Below are 23,303 nucleotides of genomic sequence, written 5' to 3'. Positions count from 1 at the left end.
TATTTTTTCTCGCAGGGCTTTCTCCTGGGCCTCTCTCCCTTTTCTTCCGAGGCCCCTATATTTGAGGACTCCTCGTAAGGTTGCCTTGAAGGCGTCCCAAAGCGTGTGCGTGTCCACCTCCCCGTTATCATTAAGCTCAAAGAACTCTGTTATGGCTTCCAGGACATCCTGGGCATGAACCTCGTCTCTTAATAGGGCATCATTACATTTCCAGCGTCCTCTGGGTTCTCTACACCAACCCACCGCTAAGGTAACTCGGACCATGTCGTGGTCTGACCAAGGGACAGGGTCTATCCTGTAGCATGCGACATATGGACGGAGGATCTCGTACACAAAGATGTAATCTATCCTAGAAAATGAGTTGTGGATGGTCGAGTAGTAAGTAAAGGAGGGGACATCAGTTCTTGGCCGGGATTGTATCCACCAGGCCCAGATCCTCATTGACCCTATGCAAGTTTCGGGCCATGGCTTCATCTGCGGGTCTGAGGTTTTGGGGGCCTACCCGCTTTCTGTCTTTGGTTGGGTCTAGAACCATATTGTAATCACCCCCCCCCCCTCCACCACCAACGGGCCTTGCACAAACAGTCAAACAGTTTGAGCCTGTCCCTTACTTCTTCCCAGAATTGGGCCTGTCCTTCGTTCGGGCCATACACTACTGCCAGGGTTTGGGGGGGGGGGGGGGGGGGGGGGGGGGGGACCCCCGTACAAACAGGTATCGGGGGGGGGGGGGGGACCCCCGTACAAACAGGTATCGGCCCTCAGGGTTTTTCAGGATGGCCTCTTTCTCGAAGCCTACGTCCCTTGCTACCAGTATGGCCACCCCTCTTTTCTTTACCTAATGGGATGCGTGGAAGACCTCTTCGATTTCGCGCCCCCCCCTCGCATTTTAGGATCTCCCCCCCCCCCCCCCCCCTTCCCCCTGCCCAGTGTGTCTCTTGCAAGAAAAGCATGTCTAGTTTCACCCTCCTGAATTCCCTAAAAATCAGGGACCTCTTCGTGGGGGTGTTCAGCCCCCGCACATTCAGGGTACCCACACCCAGGGCCGGCTGGCCATCGGCCATAATCTGTTTCCCTCTCTATTGGTCAACAGCATCGCATCGTTACTCCCTTCTCGCTCCCATTGTCTCACTGTTTGGACACTTTTAAAACGTTGCCCCAACTGCCCCCCAAACCGCCTCCAAAACAAACCCCAACTCATTTGTGTGCCCCCCCCCCCCTCCCCTCCCGGCATCCAGTTAGTTCCGCCATTTCTGGCATTTTGGCTGGACCACCAGCCTGCCCTCCCCGGCCAGGTGTTCATTGCTAAGCTCGTTTTTGTGAGCCCCCCAGCTTCGTCCCCTCGGTCGCCCCCGCTGTACTTGCTTTTCAAGGGGACTCTAGTTTCGGCTTAACCTCCTTCAGATTCCGACCTGCAAGTGGTCAAGTCACTCCGGTCGTCTCCGTGTTCCTCATTCTCGCACCTTTGCTGGTTGGGTCCCCTAGGTGCTCATCCCTCAGAGTTGTTCCACTCTCCTTCCTTCGCCGGAGAAGCCGTGCTCATTTTTTCTAAATTTCCTTGCGCTAGTCTTCCTTCTTCCACCCGACGGGTCCGGGCCGTTTGCTCCGCCCTGAACCGGCCCAGTTGGTCCCCTTCGGGGGGTCGGTTCCGGCACATGGTCCTGGATGGCTCCCTTGATGTCCTCCTCTGTGATCAACATCGTCCGCTGGCGCAGGTATTTGAAGGCTAGGGAGAAGGGGTAGCCCCATCTGTATCGTACCCCCCTTCTCTTTCAGCAGATAAGTGAGGGGGCGGCACATCCTACGTTTGGCCAGTGCATATGCGGAGAGGTCCTGAGAAATGGAGACCTGGGAATTCTTGTATGTAATCACCTGAGCTTTCCTGGCAGCCTCCAGCACCTGTCTTTTCCGAGTAGTAGTGGAACCGGACTGGAATCGACCGGGGTCCCACTGCCCGTCGTCCTGCTCTGTGCACCCGATCAAAAGTGAGTTCAGTAGTCCTCTCTTCCTCAAAGAGAAGGGCAATAATGTCTCGCACCACTCGAGTGACCCCTCTCTCCGTCTCTCCCTCGGGGACCCCGAAAAATCTAAGGTTGTTTCGTTCCGTTTTCAAAATCGTCCATTTGTCTCGACCTCTCCTCCCCTCTTCTCAAGAGCAGATAGCCTCATATTTGTCTCTACCTGTAGGGTTGCTGATGACGATTGTTGGTTTCAATCTGAAGGAGCCTGTCCTCGACTTTGTCAACCCGTTGATCCATTTTTTTCGAATTTCTGGGTAATGTCGGAGCGCATGTCCCTTATCTCTTGTAGAATTGAGGCGAAGCCCTTCTCTATTGCCGCCGTTGAGGGTGCCAAGGCTTCCAAATGGGCCATTTCTCTGTCGTGGGACGGGCTGTTATCGTGGGGGCCTGCCACTTGGTAACGATATTTTTGTAGATTCTTTAGCCAGTTCATCTGATTACCCCCCGGGCTCGCCGTAGGGTATGCCTTGGTTCTGTGGGGGCCACGGGATCACCTCGTAGGTCGGCCGGTGCTGTGTTGGTGCAGGCACCCTCGGGAGGAGGGGGGGCAAACTGGGACCACCCCCCTCTCGCTCCAGTGGTCCTTCGCGGCTCTTGGGGGTTCGCTACCGGGCGGGCCCACGCCCCGCCGGCTTCTGGCGGGGGCCTCGCACCCAGTGCACTCTGGGGAGGGGAGGTTGCTTTGTTCGCCGCGGGGTGGGGGGGGTGGTCCGTGGTCCCGTCCTGTTTATGATATTGGCGGGGGCCCGTCCGAGCCCACTCTCCTGCTGTCTGTTCCTCCTCCTCTGATGGCAGGGTCGGGACCTGGGCCCCGGCGAAGGAAGAGGGGAAGGGTGGCGCCTCTCCTGTGGGCGTGCAGCGGTGCGGTCTTGAGCCCAGTGCCGAAATGCTGGTTGCCTCTCGGGGCTGGCAGGCGCGGTGGCGGAGGGGAGGGGGGGGGTTTACCGGCACCGCCACCCCTTCTTATCCGGGGCCTGGTCCGGGGGAATATGCCTTCCTCCTATCCGGGCATGGTCTCCGGCGCCCCTCTCCGGCCGCGCGGATGAAGTGTAGGGAGGCCACCTCCTCGATCGGGAGTTGTGGGCCCGGTCCGCGGGGGGGGGGGGTCGGTGTCCCTGCTCTGTGGTCCACTCACTTGGGGGCTGGGTACCAGTCGCGACGGGGGGGGGGCGGTCCCTCCCGCGCAGTCGTCCAGGTTCGGCGGGCCTCGGCTCCTCCTCCAGCCCCGCAGCTGCTCAGGTCTCCCGTGGTGTCTTCGCTGGTGAGGCCACGGTTCCGGTTCTCCGTCTCTCGGGGGTCCCCGAACGTCACTGTTTCTCTCAGGGGGAGCCCAGGCAGTTCACTGCCCGCTCGGGCTCTTTTGTTCTCCTTGGGGGGGGGGAGGGTGTTGCAGGGGGGGGGCTCAATCCCCGTTGCGACCTGGCTTCGGCGGGAGCTCTGGAATCGGGCAGCCATTGCCTGTGCACCCCTTGGTGGCCTCTACTAATGCTTTTTAATAGGGACTAGGACATGTAAGTATTCAACCCCCTTGGACTCCAAACCAACACTCCCAAAAGACGAAATTGTGTGGGCAACTGGGCTCCCTGTTTGTCCCACACTGTAGCAGAGTGGCTCCTTATCGCATGTTTGATGCTCTTTCCGACTGTCGGATCAGACTCCAATAATACTGTTCAATAAGTAGAGGCTGCCCATTAGTGGATAGCCAGCTACCTCACTTTTGCTAGAAAAGAAGACCTGCCGTGACTGGAATGTGGAGGGGGCCTGGACCTTTCCTCTTCCCTTTCCGGTCAGCACTGGTACTTCCAGATTCAAATGACACTTGGATGGCATTTTGCAAGAATTCTATAAAGATGTGTACTCTAACAAGACAATCGCCGAACTGAAAGGGCAGAGAGGAAGCCAACAAAAAAAATGCATTCAAGAGCTTGCACCACAAACCCCAGCCATTTTAAGTATTGTGACGTTTCACAGGATTTCATCACTTGTCCCCAGAGGGGAGTCCTTCCCTGTGAGGCTAAGGAGGTGAGCCTGCTACGCAACAATCCACCGAGGGTTGGCGATCAGCAGGATCCCACAGCAGGACCCCACAGGGAGAGACTCCCCTCTTAGGGACAGTAACTGTTTCATCCACGAGTTCCCTATAACCTCTTGGGGGGTGGAAACTATGACCTCAAAGAATGAATACCTTCCGTCCAAACCAGTAACTATTTGGTACGGTAATGTTATCAGTGATCAACCTTCACCAAAACTCGTACTATGAAAAAGAATGGGAGAACCATGAATAATAATCCCTGGTTGGCTGCCAAGCATGAGTACACCATGGAAAGAGGCAAAGGATTGTGAGCTTATGGGGGATTTGATTCAAGGCCGAGGAAGCAGTCGGTGAACACAAAGCTGCCTGTTATGCAGCGGGCAGCCTGGTCAGAAAGTATTTGTTAAGCTCAAGCCGAGCTTAACATCTGAGGAAGGCCTGGAGGTGGTGGAGTGACCCAGGCAGCGTGGACCGAGGTCAGTGAACGATGCAGACACTGAACGTGGAACGACTCTGCATAGCCGCGTTAGGAAGAAGAGGAAGTTCACTCGGGCCGTGTCAGTTAGGCAAACCTGACCCTGTGGGAAGAGCAGTGACACCTATCTTGGATGACGGAGGTAACGGGAACAGCGGGGTGGGGGAAGTGGCACGAAATGAGTGAAGATTACCAAGGGACCAATCCCACTCGTCCCAGTACAAGTGACTGGTGTAAAGATAATAAAAGCTACCAAGGGAGTAACCAAACTCATCCCAGTGCCAGTCAAGATTTGGAAGAGAGGAAATTATCAATAGTGTTTCCAGGTATAAAATACATGAGCTGCTGAGGGAGAGAGAAATGGATGAGGTTTCCCTGTCCACAAAGTCTCCACACATGCATCGCTCGGCTAACCCAAGGCCACCACCGTCCCAACATTGCCAGGTGATGCACTGCACACAGCAACAAACAAATACATGGGGTGCTAGTAGGTACGGATGATGCCCCCAGATCTTCATCTCCAGATGAAGCCAGGTCATTGCTTGATGGCAAGGACATCTGCCCTATTTAATTGGGTACCGAGGAGAAGTGGAAGGAAGGTTTCTTCTACCAGAGACGGCGTCAACAAGGAAGACTGTTATCTGTCCCATTGCTGGACGATGTATGAGAAGAGGGCCTGGCCTTAATGGAGTCCCCAAGCTCTGCACCCGCGAAGCGAGACTGGCTAGAGGAAAAAATACAGGGTGCTGGACTCAGCCCCCAAATGTCTCAGCTCGCAGCCATCCCCCGATTCAGTGGTTTCGGCAACCGGACCAAGAAGGGAAGAAGCTAGATGTGTCAGGGAAGCACTTCATATATACTGCAGCGTCGCCCATCAAGGCTGCCAATGCTGTAGCCACCCAGGCCCTGTATGATGGGGAGTGGTGTTTTAAACTAAGCCCACTCTTGGAATTCTTGCTAGGTGACAAGATGACGGAAGCTCTGGCACTATTTCAAGCAGGGGATGTGGCCTCTGATCATGCCATCTCTGTAGCTATGGATGTCGCAGATTAGTCGCGCTCGGGCGTCAAGGTTGGCTGAAGGCTTTCCAATTTTAAGTCCGACTTGCAGGCCAAGGTAGTGGATATGCCTTTCAACAGCGATGATCTATTCGAAAGGCAGTGGATGAAACACTGCAGGCCATGAAAACGGACACAGAGGCGGCAAACTCCCTAGGAACCCTGCAACAGCGCTGCTCTTCTTCCTTTCGGTCCTCCAGGAGTACATTTGAAGAATCTTCAAAGGGATACACATCCATTTCCTACGATCAGCCTTTCTGCTGTTCGGTGCAGCAATCATACAGAGGTCATTCCCAGGGCTTTGGTGGAGGCTTGCAGCACCTTCGGTGCCTGCAAGGAAAGCTGCAAATAACCAAGCAGACCTGACCTGACTTGGAAGGGACCCAATCCTGGACTTACGACGCCTCAACAAATAACCAAAGTCTCAAAAGTTCAGGATAGTCACGTTTCAGCAAGTGGAGGAAGGGGACTTCATGACAACTCTCGATCTGAAAGAAGCCTACTTTCATGCCTCATTCATCCAAAACATCGGAAATTCTTTCTGGCCTTGGTGCTCAATTTTGTCTTCATGAAGCTCATTGGATCTCCGTTTGAGCCTTTAAATTGTGCTCTTCTCGTTTCTGTCATGGAAGGCTGCGTTCTTAGTAGTGATCACTTTGGCCAGGGTGATCGGGGAAATTCAGGCTCTTGCTTGCAAAGCCCCTTCTTATCGTTGCAACCTACTCGGGTGGTGCTCCACACTCCGCCTGGGTTCCACCTCAACAAACCTTTAGTACTTCTAGTCTTCTTCCAGAATCCTGCTAGTGCCTTTTTAAGTTCTATGTGACCCGCTCGAATGATTTCCCAGAAGACTTCTCAGCTCTTTGTGAACATCCTGTGTATCTGGGTAAAGGCCATGTCCAAGGACTCCCTATCCAGGTGGCTCTCCAGCTGCACCATGCGCTGTCATCATCTGGCCGACACACCCCTTCCAGGCCAGCCGACTGCCCACTCCACCAGAGCCATAATTGGTACGACAGCGTTGGGGTTCCCCTGCTGGACCTTTGCAGTGCAGCTTCGTGGAGGTCGACGCACACCTTCACGAGATTCTACTGTGTCGCCAGGGATTCCAGGGAGGGGTCCATAGTCGGCCAAGCAGTGTTGCGCAACCTGTTTGCTTGAGGTGAGTCGGTTCCAGGGGTAGGTGTTATACTTCTGTTGAGCCTTGCCACCTCCCGTGGTTGGCTATATGTTACTGCTGTAGAATCCTATTCATGAGCATGTGAATCCATGCCAGACCCCATGCTGGAGAAGGAACAGGTTACTTACCAGTAATGGTTTTTCTTCAGCATGGGTCTGGCATGGATTCACATGCAAACCCTCCCCCTGCCCCCGCTGTGGCTCCTCTGGGTTCATACTGGCACCTCACATGCTTCCAATCTGAAGCTACCTGCCAGGGGCAGGACTCTGGGAGACGGCCGTCATTGGGTGGGTGCTGTATGACCCGGACTTCAGTGTTTGGATATCAGGCGAAAGGCAGTATTCAATCTTTTAAAGCAATACTTTTCTTTTCTTACTGAGGATTACTGGCGACGGGAAGTATTCACGAGCATGTGAATCCATGGCAAACGCATGCTGGAGAACAGATACAGGTAAGTAACTTGTTCCGTCTTGATGCAAATGTCAGTGAGGAGTATTGACTGATCTAACAATGTTTAGTCTTTCTCCAGTTTAAGAATGAAACTAGAATTACTGCACCCCCTCTTTATTTATTTTCTCTCAGTGAAAAAAGCATCACTTGGAAGGGAGGCGCTCAACATGACGTGAACATCTTACTGCCCTAAGGAGCGGGGTGCTTTAAGAGCCGCAAAACCAATCCCGATGGATGGGGCAGAATTCTAAAAGCAGGAAATTTGGAGAAGGCTGTTCTTTTTATTTGGTAAGAGCATCATCATTTTAGATTCATTTTGCACCAAATGCACACAACTTAACTTTTTTTTTTTTGAACTTGCATCTTAAAAGGCTGTTTTTGAGATTAAGGGGTCTCTGAATTTATTTTTCTTTGCTCTGTTATGTCCTTGTCGAGGTTACTCATGAAATTTATATTATGCAGGAATCTATTTTCTCCTCCCAATGTTGATGTTGCTTTGACCCCTTGTAGTACTTCAGACATTTTTGTTTATAACCCTGCAGACCTGCATGACTAGTAACTTCGTTTATCTACTTGAACTAAGAGAAATTAACTGTAACCATGAGCTTGATAGTGTAATGTGGTGTTTTGGAAAATGTGACACACGAAAAAATATTACTGGAAATGCAAGCTTGCCCTTTCTATATTCTCCTCCTGGACTCCTATAGACCGGACAAAGCACAAGATCTACAATGTGTGACGTACCATTAGACAAGCCTTAAATGAGGTTTGTAATGCATTTGGGTCAAAGGTGTATGGCTTGCAGCAGCGTTTTGATTCAAGTTAGGGTTATAATACGTCTAAAACGTTTGTAAGTTGGGGTTAGCAGAAATAGTCCTATACACAATGTACCATCAGCCGAGGCTAAGGTATGGTTAGAGTGCGAGTTAGTGTTTTGTTTAATAAGTCCATATTGCAGGATGTTATCATAAAGACGTTTGGTGACTGCAAACTGATATAGAATTAGACCAATCTCCGTAACGTTTCACGCATTCATTTAAATAGTCAATCCTTTGTACCACACAATGCAGCTGTTCACTTATGTGTATGTCTTATTGCACAACATCAGTGACCGAGGCATGCAGAAGGGGTTGCAGAACACTGCCTGCTGTTGGCCTAACATACCCTCATGACAATTGATAAGCCAATTTATAAATATAAATGTGCAGGTCTTCTGTTGGCTCAAAACGAACTACACTTGAAGGGCAATAGTTCACATATCTATATTGAGGCTACACATCTGGCAACTCGTCTGCCCCTTTCTCAGATTTGTTTGATTCCCTCCATTGAGCAGTACTCCCATTGGAATCTGAGCTAGCCTCTGATAAGGGTTCACACGCCCCACAATGATTTTGTAGAGCTTGTGTCAGTGCTTGTAACACACCTGCAGCACGCGCATGCCATCCTTTGTGGTGATCTGGCATGGCATTTGCATCAACAATTCCAAGGATTGGTTATGCTTCCAGAGTTTAGGCAATGGGAGGCTCTTCTCTTTTGACATCTCCGACTTTAATAGTGAATGGTGACAGATAAAATACAATTACTGATGAGAGATAACTATTTGGAAATCAAAGAAAAGAACGAATGGTACAGTACATTCAATGTTGCATAATTTATCATCAACTCATTCAGTCAAATAAAGCCTTGCATCATAAAAATAATGCATGTAATGGATATCTGGTTTACCAATTTCAGACTGGGCATGCTTCCTATTGTGAACAAATTTGCTTGTGTACAATCTGAACGAGGAGCCTAACGTATGTCCACTTCTCCCAAATATGGGAGATACTGAGATGCATTTCGTATTGTTCTGTAGTTAATATGCATGAGTAAGGGTAAATGCGCTGGACGTCTTACTGAAGCTATAACTATACGCAGTAGTGATTAGTATGGCTTTACCTATCCTAGACAGAGCAGTTGTGTGTGGCATGTTGCACGTTTTCTTGATGGCAATAAGAGTTAGAATGAATACAAATGAAGTCTCTTGTGTAATATGATGTAGTTGTGTTATGCATATGAAAGAGGAATGGTTTCTCTGTATGCTGTCAAAGCCTGACTGAGTGGGATTGGCTTTTTCGCGTTCTAGAGGAGAATGGGCTGAGCCCTAACATGTTGAGATGGCTTAAATTGCACCAGGCACCACTGGCGCGGGTGAAGACTGGCAACAAGGTCTCCATTCGATTTGCTCTAGCCCTCCCACCCCTTGCACATATTTTCAGGATGCTGATCTGCGATGCAGGGATAGTGGTAGACGACCGCACACATGTAATCTCCCTGTATGCGGATGATGCTTTTTCTCTACGTGCATAATCCCAAATTACACATTCCTTGTATGCTGGAGGTTCTGGAACACTTTGGGGGGGTTTCACAGGGTTTCAGAGTATCATGGAGAAATCACTGGGCTCACGTAGAGCAAGGGGATAAAGGCTCTGCTGGAGGTGGCAATTAGGTGGGAAATGAATTCCTTTGTTATCAACGCATCCCGATCCACCACTCTGTGGCGGACGCATTCCAGTACAACATGGCCAGGACACTTGAGCATAGACGATCAGATGAGCTTCTGGAAAATAAAGCCTGTCGCTAGTGGGCAAGATAAAAATTTGCAAGATGGTGATACTTCCCAGGCTGCTGTATCTGTTTGCCAATATACTGCATATGATTAGGGTCCCCTTCTTCAGGATACTAGAAAACAAAATAGCAAATTTATTGTGGGCTGGGGGATGACGCAGGACAGCACGTAGGGCGTACCAAGAAGGACAAGCCCTCCCTGATTTCGAGTTATATTTTCTAGCATCGCACTTACAGCACGCTACCAGATGGGAGGACTTAAAATTAATGGGTAAAGCGGGCATCACATATGGTTGTAACTACATTGGAGAGAGACCACAGGTACAGACAGCCTGGTTAAGTAGGGTGGTCAGCAGGTGCGCAACAGGTTGCGCATCAAGCTACATTCCAGATTCACCCAGGCGGCCACTAGGGTGGCAGCGATCATAAAAGCGATCATAAAAGATATCGATGATGCTAAATGGATATCAGTGGGGTGTCACATGACTGGAGATCTCTTTTAGGGGGGGAAAATATTACAATTCACGGATTGGGCCGAGAAATTCCAGATGCCCAATGGAAAATCCTGAATTGCGCAAGGTTAACAAAGGCCTTGGCATCCAAGTGGAGCACTATAATCAGAAGAGCCCCCAATCACACGGATCCTTCACATTATACTTACCATAGGTAAGGAGAGACCTGCCATATCAAGGTTATACTCTGCATTACAGGACAGTAGAGACCAAAATCAACTAGCGGTCTAAGACAAATGGGAACGGGAACGCGGAAAAGACGTTTGAGGAGTCGAATGGGTATAAAATTGTCTACAGGTTTGTAAAGTGTCCAGAAACACCTGGTTCAAATTAATCCAGTTTAACATCTTGCACCGCTATATACAACTTCCAGAAACTGCGCATGATCCACCCCGGAAACTCACAGCAATGCCCCAAGACTCGATTCAGTAGGTTACTGGCCCATGGTATGGGCTTGTCCAATCATACATGTCTTTTGGCACAATGTGACCACTAGGATGCATGATCTATTGGGTGGCCATCTGGTCTGTTCCCTTCAAGGTTTGTTTACTAGGGAACTTTCCAGGAGGAAATAAGGGGGAGGGGTGGTCACAGGAAGAGAATATGATTCTTGTTAGCGAGGCGGAGAATAGCAATTACCTGGAAATACCCAAAAAGGCCCCTTGCTGGCACACTGGTTGTCGAACGTACACAGATGGGGAAATGAGGGGGGCAGTGGAGAAGCATAGCACGCAAGAGTTTGGGAGCAGCAAAGGAAATCTGGGCATGGCCTGGAATACTCTCATTAATGATCTACAAAACTTCCCGCATGATCTGCCACCTTGACTGTGTATAACGATGGCATTCAATAGTCGGGTCAGTAGCGAGTACTAGGAAAAGATTTGTGAGATGAAATGGCACCATATGTCTACGTTGAACTGTAGTTGGGAGAAACACTTTTTGTATGGATTATGTATGAGCCAAGCTGGAACTGGAGAGAGGTGGGGCCCATGTTGATCTGGGGTCTGGGTAATTCATCTGTTTTGGTTTGAAAATGCAATAAATCTTTTCAGTTCAGACCTATTTAAAAAAAATATATATATATATACGAAAGAGAAGGTCTGAGATACCTCTGTGCCTAGGAAGGTCTTTGCACAATGCTTGGGAAGTTAAAGAACTTTTTTTTTTTTATTACCCTGTGTGTTATTAAAATAAGACTTTGTGTTTGTGATTTATGATACAAGTTGCAATAAAGTTTACTTATTCATTAATTCAGCTCTTTAGTGGATAAGAATTTACACAAGAGCATGACTCATCTTGATTGCTCCCACATGTGTGGTATCTGTTAGGAAAGATTTCTCTGTACAGGAGCTTTCCTTCCATTTCTACAGACCCCTAGACTTTTTGCTTTTATTTTTGTATCTTACCTGCTCGTTTTGAAGTGCAGTCAAGTTTTTTAAGCTTCACTACACTGGCTTTCCTAGAAGACTCATCTCTGTAAAATGTGGTCATAGCATCAAGGGGACCCGAGATAGGCGAAGTCTGACCACAGCAAGCGAGTCCCTTTGCGTCGCCGTGCCTCAGTGGTCGTCATCGGAAACTGCTTACCTGCGTCCAGTCCTGTCCTGAGTGGCCCTGCGTTTTTCAACTTGAAGACCTTGCACCAGCATTAGTCGCCGACCGCAGAAGTGCTCGTACCTGCAGTCCGTGGGGATCAAGGGCTGAAGCGGACGGTGGGAAAAGCGACCTTGTACCCTCTTCAGCAGACCTGCCAAGCCCTATGAAGAATTGGAGTATGGGGATGAGTTGAAGCGATACTGACCCGAACCCCTAACTCCCTCTTAAGGTTCTGATAACTTTTATAAACTTTTGAAATAGTTTGGCCTTGCCATTGTTTATGCAAGCAGTAAAAAAGTTGGAGTCTTGTTATGTTACAGTAACTTGTCCCCTAACACTTGGAATTGTTAATTGGACCCCAGAGAACCTATCTTGATTTGTTTTTCCCAGCTTCACAAAACTGTATGGGACTTTGACATTTCTGGGCACACGGCCCCATACATCTTAGGAATGGACTTCTGAAGCTAGAATTGTATCTCTCTGTACCTGTAATACTTCTACTAATTTGTACCTTCCTTTTCAGGGGTTTGAGGTGTATTTTGCCCTTCTCCAGTGATTGTGTATATATTTTTGTAATTGGTGTTTTATAGTATTAACTTTTAGTAGTCACTTTTCACTGTTATATGGCCATAAGTAATGAAGTATTTGTATACCTGATTGTCTAAGTGTGTTCCTTGACTGTTTCACTGTGTGTGCTCATTGTGGAACCCTTACAAACTCACCACCTCTTGAGACTTGGCCTAGACCACTCGTCCACCTACCTTGAAGTGGTTTGTCTTCAGCTTCCAGAGTTGTCCCTGTCACAATACTAGGTTGGCCTTCTATACACCTGTCCACCAGGCCAGAGTATTGCAAATGATTCCTAACGGTATCCTCATATGATACATATAGTGGTGGATACACAAATCAAATTGATTCCAGTTTCCAATTTAACACTGCTATACCCAAAGATCACACACACACCATAATCTACAAATACTACATTTGGAAATCTCTCCTTAAGTAAGAGTTTGCCCATTTTCAACTACTTCAAAGACACATTTATTTACATCAGATAAGTGTGCAATGCAGTCACACACATGTTACTTTAAAATGTGGAGGATTTGTAATTTTCGTGCAATTAAAAAGGCGCAGCAATCGGTCCGGTGCAATCCACTGTGACTGAAGTGCTAACATACTTTTCTGTGTAAAATGCATTAACGTATACTGCACAGTGCAAGATTTCATGGTTGAAAGTTCTAGTATTCAAAACCTTTATGGAAGCGGTTTAAAGGATACATCCACCAGTCTCAAACCTGGCATCGGACTCAAATCCCAACACAGTTCAATGGCCAGAACTATGTTACCACCTTTTGAACCACTAAACAGAAGTTGACTTAAACATCTCACTAATAATGTGCCGTGTTCAGTCAATTCAATCCAAACGGTTATTGAACTACAAACACTGTTGGCAGGTGACCCTTTGGTGGCTATGTACTAAGACAAACTAGGAGTTCGTTCCTCAAAGATCATCATTACATTTCATGTAAACTAATCCGTTAAGATGCCCACTTTTGGTCCAATATTTATAGACTAAAGAAGAAATTATTTCAAAAAAGGTAGCAGGCGTTCCTCTCCAGAAACAACATGGCATGATAACCTGTTCTGAGATGAGTTTGCAGCACACACTTTTTGCTCCCTGTACCTTTCACAGATGGGGAAATATCCATTTGCATGTCAGTCTTTGTCCCGCCCACATGGGCAGTCCAGCACCGAAATGCTATGGCAATTCCTCTCTGAACAGTACCAAAAGCAACCCCATACACGTGTTTCAGCCTTGTTTGGCCTCATCAGTGAGGTGAAGCTTTGCCTCTCTAAGCACAGTGAGCACGGAGTCCACTTCTGGTTGCCCCCAGGTAACTCGGGGTGACCAACCCCAAGTTCCTTGCAAATATTTCAAAAAAGGTAGCAGGCGCTCCTCTCCAGAAAGAACATGGCATGATAACCTGTTCTGAGATGAGAATAAATTAGATAACATTCACTCTAGAAGTTTAAAGAGCAGTCTTGTGCTATATGGATGTAACTAAAAGAAATGTTTAGAACAAGTCCGTTTTTCATGCCATTTGCGATCGGATAAGAAGGGAGTCCATAAGTAAAACATAGCCTGATGAATTGCATTCTGCATTCAAGAGTGTTAGCCTTGCACATAAACAATTGCCCACTCCCCCGACGACTCGCCTAAAACCAGCTTTGGTGGCTAAACCTGCGATGTTTGGTACAATTTGAACCTTCACCAAGCAACATTTCATAGATGCACAAAGCAGAGCAGATTCACAGGTGGGTCGGAAAAGGCTGCTGTATAAAGTTAGTTTACAACTGTACTGACTCCATACCAGGAACCAAAACACTGCTAGCAAATCCATGCCTAGCAAGCAAAGTTAAACATATTGACGAGGCCCGGAAGACAACTCTTGCCTACCAGTAAGTGTCTTTCTGGAGCAAATATCTGTTTAGAATCTCATGTACCCACTCAAGCGCCCCTTGAGAGTTATAAATAGCAATATTTGTGAGCACCTTGCTTTGTATGTATAAAAGTCTTCTAAAGTAGGTTTATAGCGTTTTGATACAACAGTGAGGTACAGTTCTTACTTTCATCTCCATGGCATGTCACCTTACTTACAGATTACATGCGGGCAAAGACAAATGTGTTGACTCGGCAGAGCATTGTGGATATCAAATACATGTAGCATAGGGATCGTAGGCGGGAACATCCTTGTTGACCACCTTCTCTTACTCTGCAGTAAACCGCTTGTAATACTGTGGACTGATTACTAGATGGCGGACTATTCATTGCATGTGGATGTGGAAATAATCTCCCGACAACTTTCTTTATTGATAGGGAAATGTTTTTAAACACAATTTGGTCGCTGGATTAGTAGAACTGGGTAACTTAGTGCAAGGAGGTGGTATCGTCACTTGTCATTTGCTGATTGTGTCCACCAATTGTCAGTTTTGTATTACATGGAAGTAAAACGACATGGTTGAAGTTTCTTTTTGCTGCCTTCTTACCACGGCGGCTTGCACATAAGAAAATAATGGTACAGGGATTGCAATTGGCATGGATAGCAGAACAAGGGGGCGAGTTGTTTTTCAGCTATTTTGCTCTGGAAGCTCTTGAGCATATGAAGAAACGTGTTTTGCAGCAATGAGACAATGACCTCAATCAACAAATGCTTTATTTAGTAACCGGGTGATGTTAGGGGAGTTTTCCTAAAGTCTACCTGTGGTAAGACTATCCCTTGGTATACAGGCGCCAACCTCTAGTAGAAGTCTGCACTACTCAAGGTTCTGGTAGTATGGCATAGCAGCCACGCTAATCTTAGGAGGGAGATGTTAGCTGTAGGTAAATAGTGAAGTCGCTAAATACATAGGCCCAAAGAAACTTACACACTTGTATTAATAGTAAAATAGTTGCACATTTCATATAAACAAGGTTAAAGTAAAATCTGAGGAAAGTACTATTTCAAGCTAAGTAACACAATATAAAATCAAAGCAATACTTCAGGTGAGTAAATCATAAGTTAAGAATTATACATGTAATTGACCACAGCTCAAAGGTGAGTAAAATCGCTTGTTCTATCAACTGAGATAATGTTCTGTTGTAGGAATAAAAAGGTTAAGCAACGCCAACAATATCGGGTCAGTACTTTTAAAGGATTGTATTCGTTTTCAGAGGCCTTAAGGGGTTATCAGCCATCCCTATCCAGGTATGAGTTCTTCAAAGTCAGATTGGAGGTAAAGCAGATAAGGCACAGTTCCAGGGGATTCTTCAACAACAAGTAAATTAGTTGGTCAAAAAGGTTACATGGGCCTTGGGAAAGGCTTCCAATGGGCGCGCAACCATTAGGTATGGGAGAATGGTACAGACGAACACCCAAAACACCAGAATCAGCACTCCAGCGGCAAAGGAACGACAGAATGACTCCAGTTATGTGCTACTATGAGTGGCACAGTACCTTAGGAGTTGTGAAGCAGATGCACCTGTATTCTTTCATGGTGCCGCATCAGTGGACCTGGTCTTCCTGCTCCTTGGTTGTGGTGATGAAAGGAGGGACTCTAGAAGGGATGTCTCAGCTGTAGTCGAGAAGGGACTCTGAGCAAAGGATTCTTTGTTCTCCAACGTTGGTCTGCAGTTTTGGCGCCTTTTCACCGACTCCGAGGAACGTTTACCGTCCGATCAATCCACCCCGATTTATTATTATTTTAAATCCTGCCCTCTGGTGAGGGGACGTTGAGGAGGGGGGGGGATCTTGCCTTTGGAGGCTCAACAGGAGTCCACCAAAGGTCTGGGAGGATTCATTCACGGGAAGATGATGCACTGCAATATGATCGGAGGTCCCAGGGTATTGGCGGCTTGCAGCCCAGTAAGGTTGCAGCACGTCGTAAGGTGGCTCGTCTTGCAGGTCGTCCTATGGCCGATTGATCCCACCAACCAAAGTGAAGGAGTCGTCCTCTTCAGAGCTCAGAGCTCCTATGTCGATTAGAAAACTGGGTTCGACAGCAGTGCTCTTTGCAGTTGCTGGAAGGGGCAGGTGTCTCTGGCCATCTTTCTTTCTGTTCTTCTGTACCAGTGGTGATCTTGTCTTCTGCCTCACGATCCTCGCCTTTTATCAGGAATTCACACTCAACCTCTGCAAACTATCCCTGCGGTTTACAGAAAGGGGTGGGTGGCTGTCTAATCAGGACTGCCAGCCCCACTGTGTGGACAGGTTTTTCTCAGGCACACTAGAAGACAAAGGATAGCAGAGTTTCGGGATCCTCCTTTGCTAACTGTAGCCCGCCAACGCCATGTGAGGACAGTGTTCTGGCCGAGGGCAAAACTCATAACCAGACCTCCCCACTCCAAATGGCAGGAGGACCACCAAAAAAGGGCAAGCATACAAGAAATTGTGTTAAAAGAAAGCCACCATTTTATGTCATTGATACCTCTTCTGTGCACAGCCGCAGTTGTGGCGAGACGGCCTGCAAGTATAGATTCTACAAAGGTTGATAGAACACGTCCACTGCCACCAGCCATAAGTGTATGCCTGTCACTGTAACAGAAATGTTACATAAGTAGTGATAAAAGGGATACAAGGTAAGCGTGTGCGCTAATCTCAAAAGGAAAAGCTAGAAAGGATAAAAGGTATCCCCTAAACAGGATACCTTTTAGGAACAGTAGTTCCTAAGGAAAATAAAAGCATGTAAAAAGGAGACCCTAAAGGGCTCCCAGAAACACTGCACAAAAGGTGCTGTTTGCTGTAAAAGTGAAACACAGATGCCTTTTTGAAAGGTAAGGAAGAAAGCATGACTCTAAGTAAAAACACTGAACAGGGTTCCAATGGTCGGAGCACAAGGAATGAATGCGGGGAAAAAGGTTCTCATTCAGGAGAACCAGGAAAAGGTCCAGAAAAAAGTGCTGGGGGTCTCACAGGTAGAGGGGATTTGTCATAACGAATGATCTCCATAACAGGTGATGATACCAAATGAGTAAATTGATAGGAAAGATTTCCATTTATAATTTTCCCTCCAATTGAGAATCTCTCCCCCCCCCCCCTCCTCCTCCCCATCCCTCCCCGTCTACTGCAGTTACTTTTATAGCATTTTATTGATTATTTTCTATGGTCCAAACTGCATTTGCCGTGTTAGGCCCAGGACAGTGCCTAAAATGGCCATTCCAAAAGGTCTCTTGTTCTGTATTGGTCCATGTCTGGGATGGCTGAATGTGAGTCGTTTTGGCGTAAAGGAGATTTTGGATAAGAGAAGGCACCTTACACCCATTCCAGGTTTATCTTCTGAGTTCACACCAAACTTGATAAAGGAGCCAAGTATCCTGAACCTAAGAAGCAGATCTTTGGAACTGCCCCTGTTTCTCATCGATCATAGAAGGTCTGCAAGGGCTCTTCGACCCTTGGAGTAGTGGGACTAACTACTCTCTGCACCTCCTGCTTATCCTGCAAACGAGCTGTTTAGGTGGTGTTTCTGGACTGCCCAGTGAATTGACCAGCTTGTACAGGACCTTTGTCCTGGAACTGCTGCCATCTCGAGTTTCGACTTGAGCCTTGGAGAACCGTAAGCTCCTGATGGAAGGCACTATCCCGCCGAGTTTTGTGCACCTAGCATTTCTAGGTCTGGAATTAGGAGAGTCTGCCTGAACCCCAGCATACGCGGTACCTGTTTTGCCCCACTTTGGTGACGATATTCGTGGGTGCCTTGCTGTTGTGCCCCCCTGTACCCTAGGACAAGCTGCAGTGGAACTGGCCCAATCCCTTCACCAGAAGCAAATTCGCCACTATCCCGAAACGGACTTAGGCCCCGGAACACAGCCCCTGAAAGCTAGAGGATTCGAGCCTGCGAACAAAGTGGACTTGACTGGCGAAGTTTGGTCCGGAGTGCACTGAGGGTCGGCAAGTACTTGCAATTCTTACTAGTGGCCCTTTGTGCATCCATAGACTTTTACACACGAGTGTCCCCTGAGGACCACTTTACTTTTTTTAAAGTAGCCTGTGCTTCCAAGCTATTCCCGGATTCTTGGAAATTGCTCTGCCCTCTTTTGGAGACCCTCCTTGAATAGTGGGACCTTATTCTTCATCACCTCACCCACCTTCCTGAGCCACTACAGCCCCCTGAAGGTGACCCGTTTTTGAACTTAACCGCAGAATCGAGTGCTCCGGCACTGAGTGCACTTTTGAGCGCAAGGCTCCATGCTTCTTAGGGACTGGACTTCCTATTCGTTAGATTTTGAGTTGTTGAAGGACTGCCTAAAGTATATTTACATTGTGTGACCCCTTTGTTTCAGGTTGTGGATCCCTACTTGTTGAATATTCCTTTAGGCCACGAGTTACTGTATAGATGTTTCATAGTATAGTGTTGAGTTTTTTTTTTTTTTAATATTGCTGTGGTTTCACTTGTTTGACTTAAAAGGCCTTTAATAAATTTGTGATTTTGATATGTACACCTGACAGAGTAATTTGTGGTTTTGTTTACTGTGTGAACTCATTGTGGGCTTTCGATCACCCTCACCCCTCCTGAGACCTAGTCTTGACCACCGCCAATGATACCTTGATTGGTTTGGCTTGTCCAGAAGGTTACCCTGTTCCAAGAAACTAGGCTGGCCTTCTGAACCTCTGCCCATCAAGTCAGAGTTCAGAAACCCATCTTAACAATAAAGATCGAGCATTTTCCAGAACTGTATGAAAGGACAAACACGCTTTCCCCAAAAATCCTGCCTTTATGGGAGGCCTCTGGATAAAGATTACTGCACTAAAACTCGTGGTGGGAGCAGTATGAAAGCTACCTAACAACTGAAGCGTTTACTGCAACCAGATCTGGATTGATGGAGCCATAAATGCAGCTGAAGAAGCCACACTGAGGTGAACTGTAACCTGGAAGTGATGAACACCTGTACTCCATAAGGGTATCTGTTCATGCAGACATAATTAACAACGTGCCATAACGAGCAATATGATAGCTCGCACTGTTAAACATGCAGCCGACTATGTTTATCCCATCTTACAATTTGAAATAGTCTGAAGAGATGTGAACAGTTATATAATTTTGAAATCAGAATTGATGTGGTCATTAACATCAATCTGGAACTGTTAATAAGGATGTTGTAGCCTTAAAGGTGAAACATGTCTGTGTCAACTATTGACGCATTATGCCCCGGATTGGCAGGCCCACAGGGTGGGCCCAGCCACTGAGGGGCTTATCGCTCTTGGCACCCATGTACATCAATGCATGGGTGCTGATGGTTTTCTTTTTTAAAAAAATAATTTAAAATGTACCTTTTCCTCGCGTCCGACGCTACACTGCCTTCAAACCAGGAACCCAGTTTTCAATGTTGGTAACTGATGTCATCAACATTGAAGATGGGACTGCTTGGCTGAAGGCAGCGCGGCATAGGGCAGTGAGGAAAAGGTTACATTTTTCTTTAGTTATTTCGAAAAAAAAGAAAACCATTTGCACCTGTGCCGTGACCTATGCAGGTGCTAGTGGGAATGGGGAGCAGGGTAGGGTAGCACCTGACACTAATGAAAGTGCTCGGAACATGGGCTTACTGATGTGAATATACCCCTCGTTATGAGCATTTTCATTGGCTCTGGGCACCTCCCAGAATGGTAATGCTGAGAATGCATTGAAATAACAGTGCTGCAACTTACATTCGGAAATATACATATGTCCAAGTGCCTGGGCTGCCTTGCGTGCCTGTTAAATTGCATACTTCATCTGTCTGTAGATGAGCAAGGTCTTCTTGGAGTCGATGTCCACTGTGGGGGGAGAATAATGGTTCTGGTAGACAATACGCACCCCAGATTTCCTAGATGGCGAACTGCATGAATTAATAGCATCATGGGTCTCCCAAAACATATAATTTTAGTAGGTGAGGGCACTGAGCTTTCAGGGACAGCATGGCAGTGACATGACAGCCTTAGGTTTTACATTCCAGACTTACCCTCTTTTTATACAAATGGTTACTGTTGGGTTAGATTTTCATTTTTATGTCCAATCGCCTTCACATGAGACCCTCGGCACTTTTCCTGGACTTGTGGATTCTTTTTCTATGTTCCTGAGTGAGTGGGAAACCTTTTCCCACTCGCCCTTTATTTTACTCTTTTTATGGGTGTCATGTTTCTGACTCTCCATAGTTTATTTTTGATTCTATCCTTTCCTATTGTGGGTATCTACATTTTATTGCAGTACACAGCACTTTCTATGCAGCGTTGCTGGGTTGACCCTTGCACTTCCCCTTTTATTATTTTTTTATTTTTTCTTCATAACACATGTTCCTAAGGGTAAAGGGTATTTCCATCCCCTCTACATTTTATTTCGTGAGACGAGCACACTCCACATTATGTGGAGTGCTGGGGAGATGCATGGTATCCCCTTTCTGACTGCTTCTGTAACAGTTCCGTTAGTGACAAGCAAGCTTACTATTATGGCTGATGGCAGTGGACATACTTTACTGACTTTTGTGTAGTTTTTACCCTCAGGCTGTCAAACCAGTCTTGGTATTGCACAGAAGGGTCACCATTCTGCTAGAATGGTGGCTTCTTTCTTTTTTCACCATTTGTAGTGTGCTTGTCCTTTCTTGGTCCTTCTGCCATCCTGGGTTGGGGACATCTCGGTTGTACTTTCTTTATCGGGAATCCTTTGTGTAGCCTGCCAAGGCGCGCGTATGTAGGCAGGAAGTTGGGGAGGAGTCTGAAACTCTGCTTAACTTTGTCTTCTAGTGTGCCTGAGAGAATCCAGTCCCCACTGGGTGGGCAGAGGGGGTTGGCTGTCCTGATTGGACAGCCACCCACCCCTTTCTGTAAACTGCAGTGAGTTCAGAGGGGGTGTGAGATCCTGTATATCTGGCTTGCATCTGGAAGCTGAAGATGAGTCGACTACTGGAACAGAAGATCCGATGAAGAGAACACTGCTGTAGCTACTTCCAGTGACCGGCGATGCCTGCTGTGTAACTTCTGTCTGTGTTGACTCCTTTGTGACTGAGAAATCCAGAAGACGCTAACTCATAGACTTTTGGGACCCATCAGTCTTAAGAAGACATGCATTTTGAACCATTGCACGACAAGCTGTGTCCATCCTGGTATGCAAACCACCAATACCCTGGGACTGCGAGCCTGAGTGCTGTGCAATGTCTTCTGAACAAATCTTGCTGAAACTTTAATGGACTCCTGCTGGGCCTCCAGAGACATGATTCCACTTATTGAAGTCCCCTCACCAGAGCGCTGGACCGTCCTAGCGGGGCAAATCCGATCAGCAACAACCGTCCTTCATCTGGTACTTGAACAGGGTGCCAAAATCAGAGCCTTGAGAAGCACCCAAGAACCCTTTGTTGGGAGCCTTTTCTGTCGACTGCTGCTGCAAGTTCCCATCCAGTGCCCGTTCTTTCGTCACCACGACCAAGAATCCAGAGACCGGGTCCTCTGCAAATGAATGCCTTCACAATTCAGCAGCAAACTCTTCCTGCTGAGGTACTGTATGGCTTAATGCAATACCCAAAGTCTTGTGTGGCTCCTGCGGTAATTCGTTGTTTGGGAGTTCACCCATACCGTTCGCCCAGGCCCAATGCTGGAACACATTTAGGGAGCCTACTGCGGAGTCCCTGAACACTTTCTACTGTCTCTAAAGACTGTACTTACTTGTCTGATAAGAAATTCTGTGGAACCCTGACTTTCTGTGCCTATCCTGACCTGTCTAGTGTTGGCCACTGGACCACCAGTGACCCCCTTCTGCCTCTGAGAACGCTCATCACTTAGGCTAGGGATTGACTTCCAAAGTGCAAAGCCTCTGCTAGAAATTATAATAAGTGTTGCAAAGTACTGTAGTGAAGGCATGGTATCAAACAGTAAAGACAGACACAAATGATCACAGTTCAAGGGTGTTTACTTCAAATGGGTTGGTTGAACGCCTATCTAAACCTAAATCTAAGGATGGGAGCAAGCTACGACCATCAAATAATGCAGTCCTAATAAGTCTGTCAAATAAAAGGACCTATAATAATACACCTATTGCCAATACTTACTTCTAAATACAAAAGGTTGTGGGACAATGGGGAGTATGCAAAAAGAAAAGTGTTCAAGTAATATGTCAGGATGGCTGAGCAGTTGGCTTCCCTTCCCCACGTTTTCAGCACCGGCCAAGGCGGCACGTTGAGCTTTCGCACACTCTGGCTTCTCGGCCACGAGGATACAGTTCAAAGCACAGACATCAGGGCCTTTTGCCAAAGCCTCTTTTCCAATAACAGTCTCTTACTGCAGAGGGTCTGTTGTAACAAAATTCCATTTCTATCGGGATTTTTACACGTACAAGTTCTCGCTTTCAATGTTCATGTTGGGGTCTCCCTCTTCTTTCTGAGACCTCCTTTTATCACAGTGTTCACACTTGGTCTCCCTCATTCGGGCTCGACCATGGGCCTCCCTCGTTCAGGCTTGGATACTCTTTTTACCAAAATTGAAGACTTGCGAATGTGTAATGGGTTTTACTTAAACCCTTGCAGGACCTCTTGGATTCACTTCACACATTTTTTTCATCAATCTTCTACTTTAATCTCTCTTGGCATGATACCTTACAGCAACCTTCGATTGAGCACATTTACGTTCAACAATGTTCCTTCCAGCGCTAGTTATACGATGTTGCCGCTTGCAACCTTGACTTCAACACAGACTGGTCTTGCGTCGGTCTCCCCCGCTCTGTTGATCTCTCTGGTGCTTCTTTTTTCTTAGAACCAAGGAGGATACCACAGAGACTGCTGCTCCTTCCCGCCTTGGTTAGTTACGTGGGAGGGCCCTTGATATCTTCGACACACAATGCAGGATTCTTCAGTCTGGTTTCCTGGCCTTACGCTTTCT

The 23,303-nt window shown here is 47.3% G+C and overlaps 1 protein-coding gene across 1 annotated transcript in view; it reads left to right on the top strand.

Moving 5' to 3' along the window:
• LOC138566320 (uncharacterized) overlaps positions 1-23,303 on the top strand; it is a 514,894-nt gene that overhangs the window by 127,501 nt on the left and 364,090 nt on the right. The window contains exon 2 of the mRNA XM_069643451.1: positions 7,346-7,501. The gene's annotated coding sequence lies outside the window, so the exon portion shown is untranslated. The remainder of the gene's footprint in view (positions 1-7,345; positions 7,502-23,303) is intronic.

Source organism: Ambystoma mexicanum, chromosome 2p (genome assembly GCF_040938575.1).
Source record: "Ambystoma mexicanum isolate Mex_15411 chromosome 2p, UKY_AmexF1_1, whole genome shotgun sequence".
In the NCBI taxonomy this organism is placed as follows: Eukaryota; Metazoa; Chordata; class Amphibia; order Caudata; family Ambystomatidae; genus Ambystoma; species Ambystoma mexicanum.
The sequence above is the reverse complement of the archived record's forward strand: the minus strand, read 5'-3'. Positions and strand labels throughout refer to the sequence as shown.